A 14,019-nucleotide genomic window follows, 5' to 3' on the forward strand; every position below is an offset into this window, starting at 1 on the left:
GCATTGTGGTGTGGATGTGGATGTGATAGGAAGCGTTAGGAGAAACCCACTGAGGTGGTTTGGCCATGTGGAGAGGATGGAGAGCGAGAGACTGAGGAGGAGAGTGTATGTGAGTGAGGAGGAGTTGGGGAGAGGGAGGGGGGAGGCCAAGGATGAGATGGAGAGATGGAGTGGAGAGGTATATGAGAGAGGGGTGTGTGAGCTGCGAGCAGGGTAAAGAAATGGCAGTGGACAGGGCTACATGGAGATGATTTGTTTGTAGCCAACCCTTGTGGGATTAAAGCATCTGGCAATAGATAGACAGGTCGATACAGAAGACATGCTACAAAGGTTGTATACAACCTCATATACGACTTATATATCCATTCAGTCGTCTAACATTATTTTTACCCCGCACCCGACAGTCGGAGGAGGGTGTTATTGTCACTGAGATCAATAAGTGTAGGTCCGTAGAGTTGGGCGGCAGGCCAGACTAGAGGTTTCGTTTGCGGACCAGAACTCAGAATGTATTCACTATAGAATCATAAAATTTCACATAGTTATGTGTCTTATAGTGAACTGGTGCCTTTGATGGGTAGAATGCTGTGTCTCAGGTATTTTAATGGGAAAGTAAAAAAAAAAAAAAAATCAAGAGATTTCAATGCGACCTCTTTGGGGGGGGGGCACATTAGGGCCGTTATGCGCTTGGTTTGGTGTGCAGGGAGGTGGGGGGTATGTGCTTGGTCAGATGGAGGATTGCAACAGCATAATTTTGCCTTTTTTTTTTTTTTATAATTTCCTGTATCTAATTGAAGACGATAAGTGTGTGTGTGTGTGTGTGTGTGTGTGTGTGTGTGTGTGTGTGTGTGAGAGAGAGAGAGAGAGAGAGAGAGAGAGAGAGAGAGAGAGAGTGTGTGTGTGTGTGTGTGTGTGTGTGAGAGAGAGAGAGAGAGAGAGAGAGAGAGAGAGAGAGAGAGAGAGAGAGAGAGAGAGAGAGATTGTGTGTGTGTGTGTGTGTGTGTGTGTGTGTGTGAGAGAGAGAGAGAGAGTGTGTGTGTGTGTGTGTGTGTGTGTGTGTGTGTGTGTGTGTGTGTGTGTGTGTGTGTGTGTGTGCTTTAACTCCTCCTAGGCTATGTGATGGATTTAAATAAAACTTTGCACGTGAGTTCAGCCGCTAACCTGAAAGGTCTTCCACTATATACAACTTTGCACCCATGATTTAAAGGGGGTCAGCTCCCATCACCAAATCAAAAATTCTCAGAAATAGAGAAAGGAGGGCAGGTATGTCTTTGATGTCTTAGTACATGTTGTGCGATGGTATCTCACCTGAAATGCGGTATTTGGGAAGCGTGACCCGCCTAATGATTCGTGGGGGGGAGGGCCAGCCCCCATGCCAAAAATTAAAACAATCAGAAATAGGGGTAAGTGAGCACATGGATGTCAACGAAACTTCTCAGGTTAGTTCCTCTGATTCCATGATAATGTTTTCCTCCGTATAAAGTTTTCCATCAAAATTTTTTGCTGGGTTAGCCCCCCCCCCCTCACCAAATTGAAACTTCTCAGAAGCAGTGAAAGAAAGTCAGTTATGGCTTTGATATTTTACCACACGTTGTACAATGTACCTTCGTCCGTAATACAATATTTGGAGAACATGACCCCTCCACAAAGAATCTTGGGGGGGTCAGCCCCCCTCCCAGAAAGAAAAAAAATGAAGAAACTCTCAGAAATCTGAGAAAATTTTGAAATTTCGCGGGTGAGTTCGTCTGGCCACTCTGAAGGTCTTCCACTGTGTACAATTATCCAGCCATCATTTTTATGAGGGCAACCCCCTTTCACTAAATTTAACATTTTCAGAAATAGTGAAAGGAAGGTATATCGCTTTGATAACTAAGTACATGTTGTACAATAGACTCTTTCCGTAATGAGATATTTGGGGAGTGTGACACCCCCCTCCATGATTCTTGGGGGGGAGGGCAGGTTAGCCTCATCCCAAAACTATAAATGATCAGCAATAGGATATAGTGAGCACGTGGATGTCAAATGACTCAGCATACACATCGCAGCACTGGGTATGCTGTTTGTCTGGTTTTTCTGAAAGCACAGGAAAAAACAACACATCTATTTAATTATCATTATTATTACTGTTGTTATAATTATTATATTCATTATCATTGATATTGTTATTATTATTATTTTTTTTTATTACTATCATTATTTTTAGTCATTGTTGTCGTCATCATCACCATCATCATCATAATCATCATCATCAATCATCATTATTAGTCCATTATTTATTTATTCATGTTATTTATTAATATTTTTATTTATTTATTTGTCTATCTATCTATCTGCTTATTTACATCATCTCTTGATAGGTTCGGCCATTTATGTAGCTCGGGGCATTGATCATTCACTTATTCATGTTTTGCTAACTGTTGGTGAATCTACGATGACCTCTGACTAGCCAAATGGCTTCTTAGAACCCGAGATTTTTAATGTGCTGTGTAGTAAACTTATAACAATTCCATGGATAACAGATAAAGACTTTGTCCCCTATATTCCCTGCAGGCAGCGGGAACTGGGAGCAGGTTGCACAGATTAGCGGTTTCCCAGATTTTTTTGTTTTTCTATGGCTAAGGTACAGAGAGATTTGGATATGAGTTCTGTGCCTGAACAGTGCCTAGGAAAAGTACACAGATATGTATAGCTGTACGGAATATGAGAGGCGTGAATAAGAAATATAAGTGGTTTGAAGTGGTGAATGTATTAATGAGTGCTTGGTACGTAGTGATGCTGATGTGGGGAAGAGTGTGACTCGTAGTAGTGGGAGCAAGTGAAATATGTAAGTCCAGGTATAAATGCAGGTGGGCGAGAAAAGGCTGGACTAAATTATTGATGAGAGATAAACAGCATAGGGGAATATAGAAACATACATATGTGGAATGAAATATTTTAGATGTGTCACCTCCAGGTGTATGTATGAGAGGTTCCAGTTTGAGTCGGTGAAAGTTGAAGTGATTGCTGAAGATGTATCATAATATTCATGAGGAAGAAAAGACACATTCTTGTAACCAGTTGGATTGAGTGATAAGGCAGATATCCAGGAAATATTACAGAATGTTGCCATTGAGTGACATGAGCAGGACAATTGACACTGATCCTGTGAATGATGCAATAGCTCGTTATGGGGTAGCCTATCAGTGGAGAACAATAATGGAAGGCGACCGAGGGAAATAGGTCAGGAAAAACGCGAAGCATTTGAAATTCATATATATCTGGCACAGAGAGACTGGTGAGAAGACTGAATGAAGTATGATTGAATACGTTCTTGAAGAGGGACAGATGCTTCGAAGAACTGTTGATATAAGAGCGGTGAGAGAACGATGTGTGGGTCTATCTGATCATATGACTTTGGCATGCAAGGTAACTTGTGAGGATCGGTGTGGATACAGACAGAAAAGAATATTATGAGTAAAAGGCTAAAAGTGGAGAAACTAAGAAACACAGAATTGAAACAAAAAAATGTAACTTACGTGCTGGAACAGTTAGAATAATGAGCTGGGACTAAAAAGATTTGGAAAATTCGAAAATATGCTGAATATTCACACAGGTTGACTGGTTCAGAATATTGCAGCTATGTGTGGTGTCGTGAACTTAGCAACTAGTAAGAAAGGTATAACTTTACTGAATGAAGCAGTTGACAGGGCGGAAAAAAGAAAAGAAAAAAGTGATAACAACATAATATTCACATGGCTGCAGAAGTATACCAGATAATCATTGTAACATGTCAAATTGCAGGTAGATAATTTGGCTAGTCAAGTGCCTTTGGAAATTTCACAGCACCTCATCTATAGCTACTATATCCTGAAGTATATTGTTGATGCAAACTATGTAGATGTTAGAACGATATAAAAAACATACAAGAGAAAATTAACGTCTAATATGCAAAATAATCGATACAGAGTGACGTGGAGGGACAAACTGACAAATGAGGAAGTGAAAGAGGGTTGTGGTGTGGATGTGGATGTGATAGGAAGCGTTAGGAGAAACACACTGAGGTGGATTGGTCATCTGGAGAAGATGGAGAGCGAGAGACTGAGGAGAGTGTATGTGAGTGAGGTGGAGGGGGGGAGAGGGAGGTGGAGGCCAAGGATGAGATGGAGGGATGGTGTGGAGAGGTATATGAGAGAGAGGTGTGTGAGCTGGGAGCAGGGCAGTGAAATGCCGGGGGACAGAACGACATGGAGACGATTTGTTTAGTCACCCCTTACGGGATTAAGGCTTCTGGCAATAGATAGACAGACTGATACATGAGACATGCTACAAAGGTTGAACGCCACCTCATATACGACTTATATATCCATTCAGTCGTCTGATAATGTTATTACCTTCCACCAGACAGTCAGAAGAGGGTGTTGTTGTCACTGAGTTCAGTAAGTGTCCGTCCGTAGAGTTGGGCAGCAGGCCAGACTTTTTTTTTTTTTCTTTTTTTTTTTTTCATTCTTTTCTTCATTTCATCCCTCCTGTCGATCCTCTTGCTTACCCTTAATTAAATTCCCCCGCTCCAGCAAGCTTTGAGCTAAGTTAGGGAAGAGCTGAAGTTAAGATTCGACTAGGCGATGTATTCTTGAACCCTCGTGACCGGTAGTTGTGCTCAACCCTTGGACCCAGGACGAAGTACTTTTTAGTTTTATCTTGCTTCTCATTGGCTGTTTTTCCTCAGAAAAAGTCCCCTCAAACAGAGTGGGTTTATCGATGTTATTTCTATAATCACTCATTTGCAAAGTGTACTGAAGATTGAATAAAATCGGCTGGGGATAGAAAGAAATATATGAAAATGAGATGCCCAGACTCCATGAGTCAAGCTCCTTTAATTTTTGTTATTTTCGCTTTCTCTACCACACTTTACAAACAAGAGCGAAGCATATATTGAAAAAAATAAAAAGGCCAAAGAGAAGATAAAGGATAATAATTCTCTTCCGTGGAGAACAGTTTATCATAGGACTTGATAAAAACACCCATTCTATCTAAGTAACGACACCTAACCCTTTTCAACTCAGTCAATGTCCAAGTGTATTCACATTCGAGAGGTGATTTAACTAGCAACCAACGAGACTCATTCTTCCCTCGTAACTAAGGCTCATCATTGTTAACGCACTCATTATATTCAAGTTTTGGGAGTGTCCCGGATCGTTCATGGGAAAGCCAGCCAAATACAGGAGCACTTATAGCCTAAACGAAAACCTGGGCAAAGTTATGCAAGAGGGAAAGGAAAGTTGTCGAATATGCTTTTTCTGTAGGAACTACATAATATTCTGTTCAATAATGAATGCAGTTCACTACCATTTATTAATACATCTCATTGTCTACGAGAGGTCTTTGTATGCTGAATAACATAAACAGTTTAATGCAAGAATAAAATATACGTCGTCATCTAACCGGAGTTAATGGAGAACGCCTCAAGCCTCGTCACCTGAGGCATTACCTTAGTTAAATTACGAGAGAGAGAGAGAGAGAGAGAGAGAGAGAATTATTTTCTTCATGTGCGCCACGTATGCACGGGTTTAAAATTCGACAATTCTGAAAAGGTTAACAGAGAACTACCTCATCGTGTGTGTGTGTGTGTGTGTGTGTGTGTGTGTGTGTGTGTGTGTGTGTGTGTGTTACTAGAAATAGGAGACAATGAATGCATGAATTATGGCCAGATATAATGTAATTCATATATATATATATATATATATATATATATATATATATATATATATATATATATATATATATATATATATATATATATATACTACTGGGCCTTGAAAGCAGGCTGTGAAGCCTATGCCCAGAAGTAGGTCACATAAAATATATATATATATATATATATATATATATATATATATATATATATATATATATATATATATATATATATAGTGTGTGTGTATATATATACAGCCCACCAGTTATGTTTTAACGAGTAGGTCTGTTTAATAGCCTAGTCTTTATGTACTTATAGTATTTTTCATAAGGCTGCGTTGCGTTACATTTTGGTTTAAATTTAATTACTGCCCTTTGTTTTCGTTGGTATTTATCAATTTGCTCCTCTACACTGTCTTTTATTCTTTATATTATAATATACGGTGTTCAGACATCATTCAGTGTTATACCTTTCTCACTCCAACTTGCGCTAAAATTGTTGTCTCTTAACTTATACCTCTGCGCTGTAGCATGAGATTACCAACTCAGAGATCTTCTGTCCTTCCGGTGTTTCAAATTGCCTTTGCCACAAACTCCCCTAAGTTGCAAATGCTCACCTGATAACTCAGTTGAAGTCGGTCACCTCTTCCTGGCTCACACAGTCGCATACTTTCTAATATCTCATTCATGATATTTATTAGTGTGCAGTACATTAATTCTGCAATAATGTAATCAGTACTTATTATACCACTTTTCTAGACGTGATTTACAAGGAAAAATATTGCAGAACAGTTACTAAAATACATAAAATTACAAGCGGTGTGATAGCAATCATTACACAATACTACAAGTCGTGGTGCACGTATATCACGTAGTTTTCACACAGATTACTGTTGAGTCTGGCAAATGCTGAAGAGACTGCACCGAATGTTACTTATGAAAACGTATAACTTTCAAAACCGAATACGTGGGAAGACGAAACTGCCTGCCATAATTGCGAGCGTTGAATAAGCTTCACTCGTGGTGTGTGAGGTCGGTGTAGGCGATCCTAAATTGATTTACATTTATATTTTGCTTTCCACCGGCTTTATATTACTTTTGTATATAGATATATAAACGAAAACTTTTCATATATTGAAACAGTAAGGAAAGAGTATGAGTCAGAGTGACTGATTATGGTTTGAGCTAAGAAAAATATTCGTCTTGGTGTGAGGACACTAACATATTGTAATACACTACATAATAACTACTGACGTAACCACTGTTAATGTGTACAGTATTACAGAGGTTTGAAGAAAGTCGTGCCTAAGCTCGAGAGATCTGGAGAAAACAGCAATGCACACTGTAGCTAGGGAATTTCGCACACAGCACAGTATGACACCAGATGCCGCCAAATAATATCGTAGCCGTCGCTGACCGTTTCCAAAAATGTGTTAGATTGTAGGGATTTTTTTTAGAGGAGAGAATGTTCAAGTTGATCTTGTCGTGGATGGCAGGAGGAAGATAAAGATGAGTCTGGGGTTTGACTACAGTTTTATTCTCCAGAGGAAGTATCTTCACAAGAGCAGTACTGAGGAGAATGCGGTTTACGCTTGCTACCTCCTTGCGCTCTCCTACCTTTCCTACCGTGCCTCCTCTCTCTCCTAGCCCCTTCTGCCCGGTCTCTCCATTTCCCCTGTATATGACTGGTTGGATCATCCATGAAGGCACGTGTCAAGGAAACTTCCTCTCGTAAATACGGATTACAAGTCCGCAATCCTTGCTTGGATTCTGTGCATAGTCAATAGTAATATACTAAGTATAATGGAGAAGATTATAAAGACAGCTGGAGCTGGGCTATACACATGATATGGATTGAACATACTTATACTCAATTCTTCCCAGGGCTTCATTGTTTGACTGATTAACTGCATAGTTTCAAACTTAGGTGAAGTCAACTTAATATTTCTGCTTATGTTTAAACCCGTCCCAGGCAGTGATTGGAAGTATTTTTGCGTGTGATTAAGGATGGCATAGTGATTGTTTGTAGCTAAGGTGGACAAAAATGGTGTAAGTACAGCACAATAGTCAGGTACGATGTATAGTCCTAAATGCTGAAGTATGAGATGATGGTGTATCTGGACAAATTACGAAAACTGTGTTATGAGTGGAGCAATAAACTATGAATGCCCGATGCGCTGATGGTGGGTGAGTTCATCTGGAGCAAATGTGAAGTTGCAGTGTTGATGAATGTTATGATTTGTTATGATAGCCATTTCACAAGGGAGTGTTCCAGTTGGCTGGAACGTGAAAAGGTACGCAGGACAAAAGTTAACAGCATGTAAGGATATACGACACTTTCGTTCAATCGTTGATTCACTAGCGAAAGTGACAATGTCCTGTCTCTTGGAGACCATGATGAGTTCGGTGTTGGTGTTGATGTTGATGATGGCCAAGGTGTCATTATTCTTAGAAGGAAAGGATATATTTGATAGACTGTGAACAGATTATCTATTATGAATGGAACATGAACTACTACTGTTGTGGGAGTTATAGTCGCTTCTAAGTATGGATAATATACTGTAGCATGAGATTCCTGTCCTGGAACAAAGTTTTCAAACCATGTTTATGTATGCCTTGACTTACTATTTGGTGTAGATTGTGATCTGGATGTAAGTTAATGGTGATCTTGCCATTACCAGCATTTGCAATACCTTTCATCAAAGCTTGCTAACGAGCCTTAGTGTTATCTAACTGAATTATTATTTTGTCAATATGATCCATGACTACTGAGAAGTGCTGAAAAAGTGTCATGTTTCCTTCCATTGTATTTATTTTGTCCACATTCTGTTGAGTTATCTTTTCTGCCTTTCTGAGATTTTTCATAGTCGTCATCATCGTCGTGTTTTGATAGTCAACTAGCTTCTGTTGATATGTTAATACTTGAGATATCTTATTAAATTTGTTGTTTATTTCTTTAAGATCTTTTTCCGTAGCCAATCCAAAAATATTTCCTAGAATTGCACCACCCAGGTCGAACAAACCGCCCCTTTCAAGTGTATGTGTGATGTTGTTCATGTCCCTAAGTGTTTCAGTTCCACGAGATGGGATATCTCTGATCATGATCAGCATGGTAGTTTTCGCTTGTTCTAATATCCATTTTGCTAACTTTACGAATTCAGTCACTTCCTTTGTGTTATGAGCTTCCGAAACAGAACTCCTTATCATAGCTTCCAGTATCCTCAATGGCTTAGCAATGTTCTCCAACAATACCGGTAGTTCATATAAGATATCGAGACCAATTTCAGCATTCATGATGCCTTTCACAAGTGCTGTCGAGGCCACTGGGGCTATAAGGCAGGGGTTCTTAACCTGTGATCGGGTCCATGGATGGGCTTCAGGGGGTCCGTGAAGGTCAGAATAATTGAGAACAATTTAGCGATATTGCGTGATGCCGTTTGGTATAATTAGCTGGCCCCTCCCTCCCCCAAAAAAGCTCAAAAAGTCTTAAAGAATTCTGGTTTTCGTTGATACAAGCCTACCCTCGTCTTGCGAGACAGACAACAACAACAACAGCGAGCTATGGGTGCTCTGATTCCGTTTGCTACTACATACCTTTGTGAGTCAGGGTTTTCAGCGCTTGTTTCTATCAAGACGAAAAACCAAAATCAACTGGATGTCAACGATGACATGCATGTTGCCTTGTCAAAGACCACCCCACAATTTCATCTTCTTATTCAAGCCAAACAACAATCCTCTCATTGACATGAACTTTTGGGCAGAATTAAAGTTATATTTTGTTTTATTTGGACAAGTTGGATGTACTTCATTTTTTCGAGTGGTCATTAGTTTTTGCATGAAAAAGAGTGAGAAACATAATTCTTTGTAAAGATGTTATATACATGTGTATGTCATACACTGCGTGAGGTAGTTTTCAATAAAATAAAGTATATTCGTTGCATGCAAAATGCTGTGTTTATGTGCTTATGTGCATTTTTATGGGGAAGAGGTTCATAGCTTTCACCAGATTCTCGAAGGGGTCCGTGACTCAAAAAAGGTTAAGAACCATTGCTATAAGGCATGCTTGCCTTATTATATGTTGAGGGTCTAAGTGAGCTGAGCCTCTTGCTATACAGATGTGAATCCATGGTATAAGTCCCCTCATCGTTACCTACCGAATATATATATATATATATATATATATATATATATATATATATATATATATATATATATATATATAGATAGATAGATAGATAGATAGATAGATAGATAGATAGATAGATAGATAGATATATTAATTAGCTAATCCAGTCATGCTGAGGTCAGTGATAGTGATGATACGCATTATACAAATGCTCTTGGAGAACAATAACTTTTCTCGTTGTTTCACTTATAGGAGTTTAAATCCATACCTAGATCATGTAAATGCTGTATTGTGGCATTTGTCGCAACAGTTGCAACTATTTTTGTTTGTTTGTTATGCGATCTCAATTGATTTCTGTATGTATTGATTTCTTTCAGGTAATTTTCATTGTTCGTGTTCAGTTTTTCGGTGGTGTCCGAGGTTACATAATTGCTGGCTAAATTCCTTGAGACCCTTTTTAAATGATCAACATGAATTTGCTTTTCTTCGCCATTCGACAATGACTTAATTACTACCTTACTGGCTGTTTTCTTAATTACTCTGTATGGGCCTTAAAATTTCGGTGATAGTTTATTGTCTCTAGTGTGAATGATACCATAGACAATGTCTCGTATGCTGATGGTTGATTCTTTTGCCTTTTATTGAATGACTCCATCATTTCTTCCTTCGACATCGATAATTGTTTCTTCACCATTTTAAGTATCTACTGGAATTCACGCAAACGGAATTTAGGATAATCGTCATAACTATCTATCTATCTATCTATTGCCCGATGCCTTAATCCCGTAAAGGGTGGCCACAAACAAATCGACTCCATGTCGCCCTGTCCCCCAACATTTCATTGCCCTGCTCCCAGCTCACACAACCCGCTCTCATATACCTCTCGACTCCATCCCTCCATCTCATCCTTGGTCTCTCCCTGCCTATCCCCCCTCCACCTCACTCATAAATACTCTCCTCGTCAATCTCTCACCCTCCATCCTCACCACATGGCCAAACCACCTTCATAATTGTATATAGGCAAATTTTCAGCTTCCAGAATCTCACGTTTTTTTTTTTTTTTTGGTTGTTGTTGTTGTTGTCTGTCTCGTAGATAATGAAATGGGGTGCGTTTCCTATAGACTTGTTTATTGCTTTCAGTCTGGGAATCCAATCATACCAGCTTGCATAATTTTCACTGAGAATGTGTCGTAGCACATCCAACACTTTTTTTGTTTTGTCTCTCTCTACCAACCAACTGGATGCTGGGTGATAGGCGGACATTGACTTTTTTTTTTATTGTATTGTTTACATATTTCTTGTAAGATTTCAGAATTAAATTCACCTCCATTGTCACTTATCGATAATTTTGGTGTGGTGAATCTACATGTAATATGGTCTATGATTACCCTTGCCACTGTCTCTGCTGTCTTATCCTTAACTGGGACTAAAATTACATATCTTGAGAAATGATCTGTAGTAACGAAGAGATACTGATAATTACTATAAGATAAGGGTAATTTAAGTTAGTCAACCATGACAACGTCCCAGAGTTGGTTAGGTACGGAATATTTCCTTATAGGTGCAGGTGTTAACGTGTAACCTTTGTGTCTGGCACATGACTCGCATCTGTCTATGTGATTGTGTATGTCTTTGCGTAATGATGGCCAGTACTGTAACATCCAGGCTTGTCTGACCATCTTATCTTTGCAAGGATGTCCTGCATGTGGAATATCTTGTATTGTCCTTATTACGTGAGGTATCATTTCAATAGGTACCATAAGTTATATGTTATTGTTTGTGATTTGATTTTCGTGAGTTGATCCTATATAAGGCATTGTCGACCAGGGCATTGTGAATTTTTCGAGTGGTATTTGTAGCTTGGGTAATTGTATGTCCTCGTCTCTTTCCAACCTGTATATAACTTTAGACCACATTGGTCAAGCCTCTGTGCTTTCGAGGTTTCATCATGGTTGGGGACATTTTCCCTTAGACCTAATGCTGCGACACGAAATATCGTCGGGTTCCAAGATAATGTGTCCCTGGCAAAAATTATTTTGCCCTGTATGGTGCGAATATTTACGTTATAGTTCTCAATCGTACATTTCCATCATGCTTTCCTCCCAGAGAGGAGTTTTTCTTGGAACATGCCTACGAGCGGTGAATTTCGTAACCATATACCAAACCTCGAAACTTTTGTAATACAAAGATCACTTTAAGTTCATCTATTTCTGTAGTGCAATAATTTTTCTCTGCACCTTTTATTTGTCTGCTCGCGAATGCAATTGGTAGATTATTTCCAAGCTTATCTTCTTGCATCATTACAGCCCTAATCCATTAAGAGATGCATCTGTGCAATTCATTAATGGATTTGTGAAATTAGGATAGGCCAAGCAAGGTGCACATGTAAGTTTATCTTTTAATTCATTAAGTGCTAGTTTTTGTTCCTCTCCACTGGAATACCGCTTGGTTTTTTCAGTATGTGGAATAATGGTTCTGTGTGTGAGAATTGTTGTATGAATATCTACAATATCCAGTTAGTCCTAAAAACTGTCTCACCTCATCCATATTTGTGGATTCAGGGCAATCCCTTACTGCTTGTATTTTCTCCTCTGAGGTGTGGATACCTACTGCATCGAGTCTGTGGCCTAAGAATTTTATTTCCTTAAAGCAAAATTTGCATTTAGACAGCATAATTTTCAAACCAGCAATGGCTAACTTGTGTAGAAGCTGCTCTAATTTCTGTAAATGTTCATCTGTTGTGTGTGTTGCAATTATGATGTCATCCGAGTACACAAAGATACCATTTCCTAACATGCCTGATAATACACAATTCATTAATCGTTGGAATGTGCCTGGAGCTGTCCTCGACCCCATCAGCATTCTCTTATGTTGATAATGCCATGTATTTGTAGAGAACGCAGTGTACTCATGTGACTCGTCATCAAGCTTGATCTGATAATAGCCATTAAGCAGATCGATTGTGGAAAATACATTATTTTCTGGTCCAATATTTTGCAAGACGTCTCTTAGCAATGGCATAGGAAACCGGTCTGGGAAAGTTAATTTACGATAATCGACTACCGCACGCATTTCACCGTTTCTTTTGGGCACGAAAAATAATGGGATATTCCGTGGGGAGACTGATGGCTCAATAAGACCTATTTTTAACATTTCAACATATTGCTTTGCAAGGGTATGTTGTGAATGTTCTACCCTATATGCTGGTACATATACTGGTTGTGTGTCCTAGTGTATGTCAGTCTTGTGTTTAATCAGGTTAGTACAAGCTAATTTTTCTCCAGGTAATGCGACAGTCTGTTGGTGATTTTGTAATCAATTCAGTAGATAATTTCCACATCAAAATGTTCTGAGTGAATCAAATTCTCCTTCATGCACTCTCTGTCCATCAATTTTATCTTACTTGATGTTCCACCTATTGTTACTTCACGTATAGCGGCACGACAAGTCTCTAAAGTGCTTATACAAGTCCCCCTTTTGATCTGCACTTCTCCATTCATCTGATAAATTAGGAACACATGAGTTTCCCCACGGTTATTCACCTGACATAAGTTGTTTTCCACCAAGAGTCCTTTCGCTTTACATGATTCAACTAAGACGAAGCTGTAACAGATCCATTCTTCAATTTACTCTTTATGGTGACTTTCATATATGATTTAGGTGGAATAACTACATCATTGGTGAGATGTGCGGGAATTAATGTTGGAAGTTTACTTTCACCTCGGTCCCTGGGGAAAGGGGATGATAGGGATGGGAGGGTAGGTATGACTGCACCTATACTCTCGTCAGACTTAATCGTTCTGCTAAGGTGTTTCATCGTTCCAACTACCTTTGATTATCTTTAGTTGTTGGGTGACATTTCTGATGAAATTTCCTGTATGAATTTGTTGTCTTATTCCATCCCGTTCATGTGTGGGAGAAATACGATATTCTCTTCCCTCATTGTTCTCATACCCAATAACATGTTAGCTCATAATGTTAATTTCTCTACTATATAAAATTAGCGATGATCGCTCTCGTAGTCTCTGTAAAATTGATGTCTGACTGTATCATGCCCTTTATGGTTAGTTGTTTGCTATCTACAGCATATAAGACTAAGTTAGATCCCTTCACGAAGATTACTTTCATCTTATTTCTAAAAATTTTCTCTAATTCCTCTTGTGTTATTTAATTCATTGGTGAGCCTGAACCATAGAATAATGAAATTTTTTGATCTTCCCAGG

Source organism: Coenobita brevimanus, chromosome 68 (genome assembly GCF_032717465.1).
Source record: "Coenobita brevimanus isolate Jiangsu-jjx chromosome 68, ASM3271746v2, whole genome shotgun sequence".
Lineage (NCBI taxonomy): Eukaryota > Metazoa > Arthropoda > Malacostraca > Decapoda > Coenobitidae > Coenobita > Coenobita brevimanus.